The sequence below is a fragment of the Schistocerca gregaria genome, chromosome 4 (assembly GCF_023897955.1).
Source record: "Schistocerca gregaria isolate iqSchGreg1 chromosome 4, iqSchGreg1.2, whole genome shotgun sequence".
Taxonomy (NCBI): domain Eukaryota; kingdom Metazoa; phylum Arthropoda; class Insecta; order Orthoptera; family Acrididae; genus Schistocerca; species Schistocerca gregaria.
In genome coordinates, this window is record NC_064923.1 from 86,288,838 (window position 1) to 86,303,716 (window position 14,879).

A 14,879-nucleotide genomic window follows, 5' to 3' on the forward strand; every position below is an offset into this window, starting at 1 on the left:
GCTCAGATGGAAACCCAACTCTAAGCAAAGAAGGGAAAGCAGAGAGCTGGAGGGAGTATATAGAGGGTCTATACAAGGGCGATGTACTTGAGGACAATATTATGGAAATGGAAGAGGATGTAGATGAAGATGAAATGGGAGATACGATACTGCGTGAAGAGTTTGACAGAGCACTGAAAGACCTGAGTCGAAACAAGGCCCCGGGAGTAGACAACATTCCACTAGAACTACTGACGGCCTTGGGAGAACCAGTCCTGACAAAACTCTACCATCTGGTGAGCAAGGTGTACGAGACAGGCGATATACCCTAAGACTTCAAGACGAATATAATAATTCCAATCCCACAGAAAGCAGGTGTTGACACCGAACTACCAGTTCAATAAGTCACAGCTGCAAAATACAACCCGAATTATTTGCAGACGAATGGAAAAACTATTAGAAGCCGACCTCGGGGAAGATCAGTTTGGATTCCGTAGAAATGTTGGAACACATGAGGCAATACTAACCCTGGGACGTATCTTATAAGAAAGATTAAGGACAGGCGAACCTACGTTTCTAGCATTTGTAGACTTAAAGCTTTTGACAATGTTGACTGGAATACTCTCTTTCAAATTCTAAAGGTGGCAGGGGTAAAATACAGGAAGCGAAAGGCTATTTACAATTTGTACAGAAAGCAGATGGCAGTTATAAGAGTCGAGGGACATGAAAGGGAAGTAGTGGTTGGAAAGGGAGTAAGACAGGGTTGTAGCCTCTCACCGATGTTATTCAATCTGTATGTTGAGCAAGCAGTAAAGGAAACAAAAGAAAAATTCGGAGTAGGTGTTAAAATCCATGGAGAAGAAATAAAAACTTTGAGGTTCGCCGATGACATTATAATTCTGTCAGAGACAGCAAAGGACTTGGAAGAGCAGTTGAACGGAATGGACAGTGTCTTGCATCAACAAAAGCAAAACGAGGATAATGGAATGTAGTCGAATTCAGTCAGGTGACGCTGAGGGAATTAGATTAGGAAATGAAACACTTAAAGTAGTAAAGGAGTTTTGCTATTTGGGGAGCAAAATAACTGATGATGGTCGAAGTAGAGAGGATATAAAATGTGGACTGGCAATGGCAAGGAAAGCGTTTCTGAAGAAGAGAAATTTGTTAACAATGAGTATAGATTTAAGTGTCAGGAAGTCATTTCTGAAAGTATTTGTATGGAGTGTAGCCATGTATGGAAGTGAAACATGGACGATAAATAGTTTGGACAAGAAGAGAATAGAAGCTTTCGAAATGTGGTGCTAGAGAAGAATGCTGAAGATTAGATGGGTAGATCACATAACTAATGAGGAAGTATTGAATAGGATTGGAGAGAAGAGAAGTTTGTGGCACAACTTGACCAGAAGAAGGGATCGGTTGGCAGTACATGTTCTGAGGCATCAAGGGATCACTAATTTAGTATTGGAGGGCAGCGTGGAAGTTAAAAATCGTAGAGGGAGACCAAGAGATGAATACACTAAGCAGATTCAGAAGGATGTATTCTGCAGTAGGTACTGGGAGATGAAGAAGCTTGCACAGGATAGAGTAGCATGGAGAGCTGCATCAAACCAGTCTCAGGACTGAAGACCAGAACAACAACATGGAGAAAAAAGGGTGTTATGAGCATGTGTTCGAAAATGAATCGTTGCCACGGTAGATGGTGCTTACTAAGTGTTCGTTGTGTGTTGCTGGATCGGTCATTAACGCAAGCAGCAGTATAGTCCGTTATTCATGCCGGTAACAAGCCGAGATGGTGTTTGTGTACGTCCAAGTAGATATAAACGGTCGAGAGGCATCGCGGCTACTCCAAAACAAGTGCCCTCACAGACACCAAACACACGATGCAACATTTCAAGCCACTTTTGGGCGTTTGTGTTATCATAAGTCCATTCAGAAAGAGAAGCATGCAGGGTGGCAGCGGACTGAGCGTACATCAGATTTGGAAGACCAGTTTTCTACAGGATGTTGCGCGAACCTTAGTACAAGCTCCAGGCAAGTGGCCAGTCTACATGACCATACACATTGCAATTTCATTCCATTTACGTCTTATTTGCAATGGCACAGTATTCGTGTCCTCGACTTGATCGTATGACCTGTTTAGATTCGACATGTTTTAGTGTCATCTCACGCTGAGTTTAACATTGCCAGCCAACGATAGCTTTTGTGTTCAGTATAAATATTCTTTGAGTCCCAAATTTTATGCCGGCCGCTGTGGCCGAGCGGTTCTAGGCGCTTCAGATCGGAACCGCGATGCTGCTACGGTCGCAGGTTCGAATCCTGCCTCGGGTATGGATGTGTGTGATGTCGTTAGGTCAGTTATGTTTAAGTAGTTCTAAGTCTAGGGCACTGATGACCTCAGACGTCAAGTCCTATAGTGCTTAGCGACATTTGAACCAAATTTTACACGAATACGTAATGATAGTCCGCCTTACTGAACTTTGTTTTTTAAAAAAAGAATCATTCTTATTGGTCCTACGGTTCTTGTATGAAGAACAGCGCATTGTGTTGCTTCATGCTGATTTTGGCAGCGTAACCGCGGAGTCACACGCGGAACTGGAAATGCAGATTGTGCAGCAGCCACAGGTGACAGAGGAGCTGATTGGCCAGCCGCTGCAACGTCACGCGACAACAGCAGCGCCGAGCACACAAAACCGCTCGGCCAGTGTGTGTGTGTGTGTGTGTGTGTGTGTGTGTGTGTGTGTGTTCAACAGGTCCCCAGCCACAGGTAGCACCTGCTCTCTGCCTGGTTTGGCCGTCATGGTGCTGGAGGTGCTGTCACGAGCAGACGCTTTTCATTCCTCTCCCCACAGTTAATGACTCATTAACAACAAATGCAACTATCAGTTTCCTCAGTTATACGAAGGCTACAGCAAAATTTACAGAAAAAGTAAAGCAGCTGCAAGAGCACCAGTAGCGCAGGTGAAAAGTCACTGTTAACCAAAACAGGAAATGCTGAAAGATGGAAGCAATATAAGTAAGCGATATGAGAAGGAAATGATACCAATATTATAGGAAGAAGAAGTAAGTGATGACGAGAATGATTTGATATAATTCGGAAGAATGGAACTGGAGTAGAGGACATCACCTCAGTATTATTGGCATCCTTGGAAGAGGCCACCCATGACAAAACTATTCCAAACGCTGTACATGATATATCACACAGGTGAAATACCTTCAATAAATATGATAATACGAATTTTAAAAAAAGGCAGAAGTTGGCTGCTGTGAATATTACTATACTGTCAGTTTAGTACTAGTAATGGGAAGTATTTGATGAAGAATGGGAAAACTGATGGAATTCGATTACGAGGGCTATCTATTTGCATTCCGGAGCAATGTAGGAACACCCGAAGCAATAATGCCCCTATTTCACACTTTGTACACCTTAAGTAAGCCATTCCAACAAGTGAAAGTAGTAAACTGACCCGCCAGGATAGCCGAGAGCGCTAACGCGCTGCTTAATGGACTCGGGTAAGCGCGCCGGCCCCGGATCGAATCCGCCTGCCGATGTGCCGGCCAGCCTGGATGTGATCTTTAGGCGGTTTTCCACATCCCTCTAGGTGAATACCGGGCTGGTCCCCACGTCCCGTCTCAGTTACATGTCTCACACACATTTGAAACACATCCGCACTTTTCTATGATTTACACTAGACGCAAACAGATGGGGTACTCTGATTCCGTCCTGGGGGAGTATGGGGTGGCGGCAGGAAGGTCATCCGGCCACCCCTTAAACTTGACATGCCAAATCCGATTTAACCGTCCCAACCCCGCACGAAATGCGTGACAAAGGCGCAAACGATAGAAATGTGCAAGTAGTAAGATGCACTATTCCGACGTCACGAGCAAATTAATTTTTTTAAAAAAATCCTGTTTTTGCTTGAAGTTGTAGTGAACTTCTTGGTATTCACATATTTACTGATTTTAATTGAATTTAATTATGGGAACAAACATATTTATAACTGACGACAAGTAAATCAAAAAATCGCATAGAGTGTTGTGGGAAATGCATGCCTGTCGTGATCTGCGAAATCCCTTGTACATGCAATCTGGTATGCTACCTGGAACTACTTTGCGCCTCGACGCTTCGAGCTGCAAACACAGAGGCAGGTCCCATTTGGCAGTTAACCTGCGTAGCAGGAACGAAGAGTGTAGGTGCAAATTTTTTGAATATCACTTGTACTACAACAAACAAGTTTTGAGCGGGAATCGAACCGTCACCTCATACACGTAGCAAGCAGACAGCGGCTAAAATAGATTTCTGTTTCTGAATTCTGTTCAAACTGTTGCGGGGGATAATGCGTGATGACAAACAGTGGGGTGGGGAGGGTGACTTTTGCTGTGAAATTATGTTCCAAGACAACGGTTTTAGAATGAAGTATATATTCAAAAGACAGAATAATACTTCATACGGTCTTCACACATAACAATCGTCTGAACAATACTATGCTTAACGAAGTGAACAACAATTTAAGAGGGAAAGAATTTAACAGAGAATTTCTATAAAAGTAGAACAGTTTAATCAATTAATATGTTAATCCATGATTCAGGGAAGTGAGTTAGTCTTTGTCTTAGCTCTGAGCGAGTTAACTGGCTGATAATCGTTCCGAAGAATTGGGTGCGCAGCGCTGCAGTCTTCCCTCAAACTTCTGCTCTTCAAAAATCATTAATGAACCGAGGTATTTACTTTCAAAATCTTTTCTTAAAGAATTTACTTCATTTACTAGCGATTCATCAAGAACATTAAAATCTATGTGAGCGTGGAAATAGTTGTCAAGGAGTAGCTGATGGAAGCAAATTAAATTTCAACCAATGGAAATTTTATTCATAGAAGCCTTTTCAAAAACAGATTTAAAATTTATAAGCAGAAAAGCACCCTAGAAACATCAAGTTACAATTATTCAGGGGCGAAATAAATTTTTTTTCTTACAGTAGGAGCCTACGGGCTGAGAAGCTTCCGCTCCCTTTCAACACCACCGTAGTCACGACCGCTCGCAACGACCTCTGAAAAATACGCTGGTGCAAATCTGCAACACACCAGATTAGTTTAAACTAAGAATTTTAACAACTCACACAAACACATTGACTATGCACCCCGTAGGAGGGATGGAAATTGTACAAACACTCAGACTAAGAAATTATTTTCCATCAAAAGAGCAATTTGTTATTAAAAGGGTTCTTACGATGGAAGGGTGGCAGCTTTATAAAAATTACTATTTAAATAAAACCCATGAAATTCAGACTTGCTTAAAGTGTACAACATGCTAACATTACACATCTACCTCCCCGCAAGATGGTAGGCAAGATAAAAACATATTTCAGGAATTCGGCCTTTGCCTTAATTCTATAAATTCGTTAACACCGAATCCGACAAACATGACAGAGGCAGCTATTAACGTACGGCAGAGCGACAGACAGACAGACCGACACTAACTGCCTAACAAATGCGGACGAGAGACAAACGAGCAAGCTGGTGACGAGAGACTAACCAACAACACAAGTAGAGTTTTAACAAGTAACCGACACAACATATCACTAATCACTCAGCTTCTAAGAACTGTGATTTCTGGCGAAGAACTGACGCAGCACCCGCAAAACGCTCTCCCGAACCGTCCGCTGCCAGCCGCTTCAACGGACGCAGGAAGGCGCGCCGATCTCCCGTCTCACGGCGTCGCAGCTCGCCCCGGCCAGACCGATGTCGTGGGTTGACTCCTGTTGCTCTCGTGTCGGCCGCGAAGCCACTACGCCTCGCTATACGGCGCAGCCCACTGGACTCACGTGGCGACCCCACATGCGCCGACGCTCCAGGCGGACAAGATATCTCGTGTCCCAGTGTGCGGCCGACCAACGAACAATCCAAACGTCAATGACCATTGCCCGAGCAACTCGAGCAGACTGGTGGCCTAACGCGCAGACTCAGACGCAGGAACTAAGTCCCGACCGGGCGACCAGTAGCTGAGTTCTGTAACTGGCGGAGTGGCAAGACTCTCATTTTCTGGCTTTAAGGTTTGATCCAAACGACAGACATACTAGCACTCCGACGACAGACAGACACCAACTGCCTCACAAATGCAAACGAGAGCCAGACCAGCAACTGGTGACGCGAGACTGACCTAGCCTAGCTCCGACTGACAGACCTACTAGACTCGCCGAGACTGACAGACTAATCCAAGCAAGTTTTTTTCTTTTTTTTCTTTATTGATTTTCAATTTCCCCCAAAGGGGGTGGTCTGGCAGCAGCTTAGTACGCTGCTCTACAGCCTACAGGCTTTTTTAAAGCGGAAGAAGAAAAGAAACCAGAAAAACAGGCGATATAACGGTGACGTAAAGTGTAAAATGGCGGAAAAATGGGGAAAGTTATAACAGAAAGCAAAAGGGGCTGGCAATGTTAATAAAATACACAGGAATCAGACAAGTAAGATAGTAGACACGCAATTGAAAAACATGGCGACAGTCTGGTTTCTGTTCGCAAGAGAGAAAAAAATCACGCCAGCGACAGTATGATGGCCGTTCGCAACACTTTCCAAAAGACACAACACGGAACACTCACTGTAAAACACTGCACGAAAATGGCAGCACAAAGATGACACTCCCGAGCCAAAGGCAGATGGGGGGTAGGGGTGGGGGAGGGGGGGGGGGTTGGGGGAGGCGAGCTTATAGCGCCCCTTAAATACACGTGATCAGGCAACATTTTCGCTTTCCCTCCAGAGGGAGACACCAAAGCGGCGACTGCCACAGCGGCGTCACAGCCGGAACCGGAAGGCGACTGCTTCACACTACGCGCTGCCGCGCGCTCTTCAAAACAGCAAATTTTACCACGGCTCTATTGACATTATTTGAAATTTATTTTCCTTTTCTACGTCATATTCATCCTTGATGTCCTTTCTTCACCTAACAGATACAATCACAAGTCAATGCACCGCTACTAAATACGTCCGTCACCTGACACACTTCAACTAGGTTCAAAAAAAAATGGTTCAAATGGCTCTGAGCACTATGGGACTTAACTACTCTGGTCATCAGTCCCCTAGAACTTAGAACTACTTAAACCTAACTAACCTAAAGACATCACACACATCCATGCCCGAGGAAGGATTCGAACCTGCGATCGTAGCGGTCGCTCGGTTCCAGGCTGTAGCGCCCAGAACCGCACGGCGACTCCGGCCGGCCTTCAACTAGGAATGTATCAGACTTCACAGAGGCAAGAAACTATGCCACGACAAGAACAAAGATTGTTTAACAGTAAAGAAACGTGTACATCGCTGACATACAAAAAGCAAAATGACATGAGCACCTTACACTGAATTAAATAAGTCGTCGGGTACGGCTTATCTCCGTGTCTTGCAGCCTAGCGCACTGTGCGTTAAGCCGTGTGAGCAGAACAGGAACTCATTCAGGGTTAATTAATGGATCACATAACAGCACAATACATTTTGTAACACTTTATTTTTAGTTTCGTGTAGCTTTGTCAAAAGCGCCGCTGTGAAAGGAATTGAAGACGACATTTTACTAAGGTATCCGAGACACATTTTTAGAGGAAGTCCAAAGAGTTGCAGATTGTGTCCTCGGAGAGAGAGCAAAGTTGACAAGACGGCCGGTACCGCGGAGCGAGCGAGCTACTCGCCGGCAAGTAAAAAACTAATTGCGCGAGCGCCTTTGAGGGCGGAAGGCGTCGAGCTGTCGGTGGGCCGCCTTGTCTCCGGTGGCTGTTTGCGGGACAGCGTCGGCCGCCATTTGCCTAATTGCCGGCTGCCGCTTCTTCAAAGCGAGTCGCCAACTCCGGCACTGTTAAGTTGCGCAAACTCTCTGGCCGCTAGCCGCTTCTGAATGAACAGTGGATTTGGGAGGGGGGGGGGGGGGGGCGGAGGAGGCGACCACTTCTCGGCAGGAGGCGCGGAATCCCGGTGGCCGCCTGCTGCGGAACTGACAATGGGAAGCAGGGTGTGGGTGGGAGTCAACCAGGCAGCGGCAGCGCAGCTACCCGTTCGCTCACTCGCGGCACCCTGTTGTTTAAGTGCTGGCCACTCTCCCGTCACCTTAAGTAAAGCACAATACGTACAGGGCGTTCACAGAAGAGCAAAAGAAACTGGTACGCCTGCCTAATATCGTGTACGGCCCTCGCGGGAAAGCAAAAGTGCCGCAACACGACGTGGCATGTATTCGACTAATCTCTGAAGTAGTATATACGAAGACAGTAACTTGTTCTCGAAAGAACAGTTACTGTTGATGACCGTGCAGCTTTTCTCTGGAATAAATGATGACTAACTGAAAACCTCAGCTGCCGACAGGTGTTGTTGATATACCTCGATGTGGACAGCTGAAAATGTGTGCCCCGACCGGGACTCGAACCCGGGATCTCCTTCTTACATGGCAGACGCTCTATCCATCTGAGCCACCGAGGACACAGATGAACAGCGCGACTGCTGGGACTTATCCCTTGCACGCTTCCCGTGAGACCCACATTCCCAACTCTCCGCAGTTCTACATATATATTGTACCTTATAGACATTTGCCCACCCACGCATTACTCGAACACGCTTTGGCGATTCCCGTAGAATTGTGGACGGTTGGGAATGTGGGTCTCACGGGAAGTGTGAAAGTCATAAGTCCCTGCAGTCGCGCTATTCATCTGTGTCCTCGGTGGCTCAGATGGATAGAGCGTCTGCTATGTAAGCAGGAGATCCCGGGTTCGAGTCCCGGTCGGGGTACACATTTTCAGCTGTCCTCATCGAGGTACATCAACAGCACCTGTCGGCAGCTGAGGTTTTCAGTTGGTCATAACTCTGAAGTAGCGTTGGTGCGAAATGACTCTATGAATACTGCAGGGCTGTCCATACATCAGTATGAGTACGGGGGTTGGAGATCTCTTCTGCACAGCACGTTGCAAGGCATCCCAGAATGCTCAGTACTGTTCATGTCTGGGGCGTTTGGTGGCCAGCGGGATTTTTTAAACTCACAGTGCTCCTGGAGCCACTCTGTATCAATTCTGAACGTGTGGGATGTCGCGTTGTACTACTGGAACTGCCCAAGTCCGTCGGAATACACAGTGGACATGAATGGATCAGAAAGGATTCTTACGTACGTGTCACCTGTCAGAGTCGTATCAGGGATGCCACATCACTCCAACTGCACATGCTCCACACTATTACAGAGCCTCCACCAGTCCTCTGCTGATATGCTGAGTCCATGGATTCATGAGGTTGTCTCCATATCCATACACGTCCACCCGCAATTTGAAACGAGACTCGTCCGGCCAGGCAACATGATTGCAGTCATCAACAGTCCAGTTACTTTGTTGACGTGTGCAGGTGCGGCGTAAGGCTTTGTCATGAAGTCATCAAGAGTACACAAATGGGCTTTCGGCTCCGAAAGACCGTATCGATGATATTTCGTTGAATGGTTCTTACGCTGACACTTGTTGATGTCACAACATTGAAATCTGCAGCAACTTACGGAAGAGTTGCACTTTTGTCACGTTGAGCGATTCTCTTCAGTCGTCGTTCGTCCTGTTCTTGCAGGATCTTTCTCCAGCTGCAGCGATGTTGGAGGTTTGATGCTTTAGGGGATTCCTGATATTCGCGCTGCTCTCGTGAAATTGTCGTATCGGAAAATCCCCACTTCATCACTACCTCGGAGATGTTGTGTCCCATCGCTAGTGCGCCGACTATAACAACATGTTCAAACTCATTTAAATCTTGATAACCTGCCATTGTAGCAGGTCTCTGTGTTTGGATACACATGCCTGTACCAATTTCTTTGGCGCTTCAGAGTAAAAGGTAGTGTCATGACGGACTGACTCATCTTCCCTAATCAGCGAACATTGATGCTGCACGCGTCGTTTAAGAAGGGATTTTTCGTAATTCCATCCCTAAGGGGGTGAAACAGGCGACGAGAGGTTTTTCAAAATATGATGCTATTAAGGCAATTTTGGAGCTAAATATACGAAAATTAGTTTCGGTTTCTCGGTCAGAAATAAAGAAATACGAGTTTATGTGTTCTTGGAAATTGAATCCCCGATGGGTGAAATAGTGTGTGAAACTTTTTTCATTATTACAAAACTATTAAAGTATTTTTGAGGCTGAATGTAAGAAAATTAGTGTTTGGCTGATCGATTGTAAATAAAAAATTCATATTTCACTGTTTTTAGAAGTTCAACTCCTAAAGGGATCAAGTACGGGGTGAACTGTGTTTGGAAAACATTTCGCCGTTCTTGGCGCTTCAGTCTAGACTCGCGCGACTGCTACGGTCGCAGGTTCGAATCCTGCCTCGGGCATGGATGTGTGTGATGTCCTTAGATTAGTTAAGTTTAAGTAGTTCTAAGTTCTGGGGGGCTGATGACCTCAGAAGTTAAGTCCCGTAGTGCTCAGAGCCATTTTGAAAACATTTTATTATGAAAGCAATTTCAAAGCTAAATTATTAAAATTTGTATTTGGCTTCCCTGTTAGAAGTAAAAAATATGTGTTTCACGGTTTCTGAAAATTCAATTCCTAAGTGGAACCAATAGGGTATGAAATTTTGAAGGGAATATTTCGATATATTAGAAAATTTCTAAAGCTAAATTGGTATTTCAAACGCGGTTAGATATAAAGAATTACCTTTTATGGATACAAGTGTATGTACTACCAAAATCACCTTTTGGTCAGAAGTACATTCGGAAAAGACTATGCCTCTATGGCTTTAGTTAGCGTGAAAAGTTTGAAAGATGTTACAATTTGTGTACAACATTTGTGACGGAAAATAAGACAACGACAGCTGCAGAACCGAATGTCACACTCGCGAAACCTGTCAGCACGGAGGGAGCTCAATGAGCCGGCAAATCGCTGGGAGGCCTGGAATTCCAGTACCACTCATCAGTGATGTAAATGCTAGTAGCTGGAAGACGGTATGCCGAAGCGATATAGACTAATGGCGCAGCAGTTATTTGGTAACGTGAGTCTCGTTTCACGCTGTTTCCAAACTGTCGCCGAGTTTACAACCCACCAGTTGCTGTGTTGGTTTGAGCAGCCATTTCGTGGCGTTCCATGAGCTCCATGGTTAGTCCGCAAGGTCGTGTCACCGCCAAAAGTTATGCAACCATTTTTTTCTGATCAGGCCCATCCTATGGTACAGTGTTCCCCAATGATGAAGCTGCGTTCCAAGAAGACTGGGCACTTTTTCACATAGTTCGCTGCGTTACGATTAGTTTTTCTGAGTACGAGGATGAATTGTCACATCACCCCAGACTACTACGGTCACCTGATCTCATTGCTATTGAGACTTGGTGGACTAATTTGGAAACGAGGGTGTGTGATCACTATCCACATCCGTTGTCGTTAGATGAACTTTCCACCATTTTTCAGGAAGAATAGTATAAGATTCCCTTTAAACCCTACATTCTGAGGCGAATGGAAGCTGTTTTGAATGACAAGGTGTTAGGCATTGTCTGCGTATTCTTCTGTCTCCACCCATCCCCTCCCTAATACATACTGAGTAAACCAAAATTCACTCACTCACGATTTATTGTATACTAAGAAAACTTTTTATTATGTGCACATTTTCGGTAGAAGGAGGGACATCAAAGAAAGGTAATTCGCTAACACTGTAACCATATATACGGGAAATATCTTCACTCAGTAGTCTGGGACACGGTTCCACAGTTAGTGTACTGGGCAAAGGTACGCGTTAGAATGCTGGAATTAGAGACTTCAATTCCGGGAATAAGGGTACCGTAACTTTTTATTTTATAATTGTAGACTTTTTGATATGCTATTCGTTACATAACAATTACAGCAGGACTTATTGCAAGGCCGGCCGGAGTGGCCGAGCGGTTCTAGGCGCTACAGTCTAGAACCGCGCGACCGCTACGGCCGCAGGTTCGAATCCTGCCTCGGGCATGGATTTTTGTGATGTCCTTAGGTTAGTTAGGTTTAAGTAGTTCTAAGTTCTACGGGACTGATGAACTCAGATGTTAAGTCCCATAGCGCTCAGAGCCATTTGAACTTATTGCAAGACACGAGCATTTATATAACAGTAAGACAAAAATAAAAAATGAGAATGTGCCGTTCCCCTATAAAGTTCTGAAACTTATTTTGTTCTTGAGATATAAGCGATGTCAGCATAGTAGCTATGGTGTCAACTTCACATCACAACTGCAGACAACAGATGTGCTTTCAACCAGTCTGTTGTGATGAGCAGTCAGTGTTAGATGGTGGACGTGCTAACTACTGTGTCAGCGCTATTGTGTCCAAACTTTACAGCAGCTCTTCTGTGAACATTGCAGAACTAGCACTCCTGAAAGAAAGGATATAGCGGAGACATGGCTTAGCCACAGCCTGGGGGATGTTTCCAGAATGAGATTTTCACTCTGCAGCGGAGTGTGCGCTGATATGAAAAGTTTGGAAGGATATGTAAAGTTTGGAAGGTAGGAGACGAGGTACTGGCAGAAGTAAAGCTGTGAGTACCGGGCGTGAGTCGTGCTTCGATAGCTCAGATGGTAGAGCACTTGCCCGCCAAAGGCAAAGGTCCCGAGTTCGAGTCTCGGTCGGGCACACAGTTTTAATCTGCCAGGAAGTTTCATTCTACTTGACCATTTTTACTACCCTTCTCACTGACCGCGTGTGCAGTGCTTACTAGCGACAGACGTTCCACATCTGGAGCAGTTTTTTCACTTGTTTCTTCACAAGGCAACGACAATTCCGGGATTTGTGCCATCCATTCTGTTCGCAGATGAGGCCAACTTCACGCGGAGTGGTGTCTTCAACTTTCATAACAATCATTCGTGGGATAGTATTCCCACCCCATGACCGCGAATCATCACCATTGGTGCAGGAATGTGAGGGCCGGGATAATTTGCGACCGTATTTGGGGGCCAGTGTCGCTTTCACGTCGTCTAACGGCCCAAACTATCGACTTTCTTGCGGGTGACTTTGCCTCCCCTGCTGGAAGAAGTGCCGTTTAACATTCGAAGGGTCATGTGTCTGCTACTTGACAGTGCTCCAGCCCACCTAGCCGTTAACGCCCGGAGGCGTCACAATCACTTCTTCCCTGGTCGATGGATCGGACAAGGGGTTTCAGTTGTATGGCCGGATGGTTCTCCGGATCCTAAACCGCCCAATTTCTAGTAATGGGGCCATCTTAGAAATATCATGTATTCAGAGCCCATTCCAGATGTGAAGACACTGGAGCAGCATGTTCATGTTACCTTTGACGCTGTTCGTATGCGGCCTTGCCGCTGTAAACATGTGAGACAGAATACGGTACGGAGCATACACGCATGCGTTGAGGCACATGGAAACCATTTTTAGCATGTACTGTAACTGTGACCGCAGGGTACAGCGCGTATTAGACCGCACTCTCTGTTAACACGCCGGTCGCGGTGGTCTCGCGGTTCTAGGCGCGCAGTCCGGAACCGTGCGACTGCTACGGTCGCAGGTTCGAATCCTGTCTAGGGCATGGATGTGTGTGATGTCCTTAGGTTACTTAGGTTTAAGTATTTCTAAGTTCTAGGGGACTGATGACCACAGCAGTTGAATCCCATAGTGCTCAGAGCCATTTGAACCATTTTTCTGTTAACACAGTGTGAGTGACTAAATGGTCGCTAGCGTGGCAAGCGTGCATTTCCCGACGTAAATTAATTAGACCATTTTGTTCCGGATCCTCTCACCGATCAATTCCTACAGTTTGTGCACGGCGGAAAAAAATCACCCTTTATATCGTTTAAGAACGTTGCATATTACCTCTGTTTCTGGGTATCAGGGATCCGACAATTTGTTGGTCGGTTAGTGGAGGTATGTGGCATTGGGTGTCTAATCACATGGCGTAAATAACGGGCCGTTGACGTGCGTACGCGATGATGGTACTCGACAGCGACCCAGATCAGTGTCATAGGTTTTATATCAGGCGAATTTCGTCGCTGAGACGTAAAAGTGAGTTTACCATAATGCTCCCCAAATAACTGTAGCCCAGTTCTGGCTACGGACAATACTGCAATCGCCGTTGGGAAAGACATCAAGCATGATGGGATGCAGTTCGTTCGCAGCTGTAAGCGCGTCTTCGATTACTACCGCATGTCCCGTAGAAGCGCTGGCGAATGTCTCCCACAGCATGATACTGCCACCATCAGCCTGCGTCCGTGGCGCGCTGCACGTTTCGAGTCGCCGTTCACCTCGATAACGGCGTTCGTGGAGACGACCATGGATCTAGTGTAGCATAATTCTCCCGAAGAACCGTCACTTTCTCATTGATCGAGGTCGACTCCCGATGGTCCCGTGTCCACTGCAATCGTTAATGACGATGTCACTGGGTCAACATGTGAACACGTAAGGGCGGTCAACTGCGGAACTCTATGTTCAACGATATACGATGAACGGTGTGCTCCGAAACACTTGTGCGTGCACCAGAATTGTGCTCTTTCGGCAGAGATGCCACAGATGACCATCATCCTGCTTTACAGAGCAGGCAGGCCTCCGAACCCCGCCTTGTGAGAACAGTCGTGGACGTCGAACCATTTAACGCCCAGAGGTAGTTTCACTGTCCTTCTCTCTCTTTCGATAGGACGTGAATATTCGACCAGATTCGCTTTCGAGATACTCGGCCTTTTGTGAAAGTCAGTTATCGCAATGGATTTCCACACCTACACTCCATATCTTCGCTGGGATGATATCCCATCCGTGACTGATCCGCATTTACACTTTTGTTACAGCGTCACGTGCCCGCAACGCTCCAACGTCGTAGTACATAGTGGTCATAATGTTTTTTCTTATGAGATTATCGAAGGTCATGTCCTGACTCATTTATTGACTGGCTGAGTGACCCATGGTCAAACCGCTAAGCGCAGACAGACTCTTGAAAATTGGAGATGGTGTTGATAGTACACTTTAGGCGTCG

At 45.9% G+C, this 14,879-nt stretch overlaps 1 non-coding gene across 1 annotated transcript; it reads left to right on the forward strand.

The window, feature by feature from the left end:
• Positions 1-8,648: 8,648 nt before the first annotated feature.
• Trnat-ugu (transfer RNA threonine (anticodon UGU)) lies at positions 8,649-8,722 on the forward strand. The gene has a single exon. It is a non-coding gene; the product is annotated as a tRNA-Thr (tRNA).
• The last annotated feature ends 6,157 nt before the right edge of the window (positions 8,723-14,879 follow it).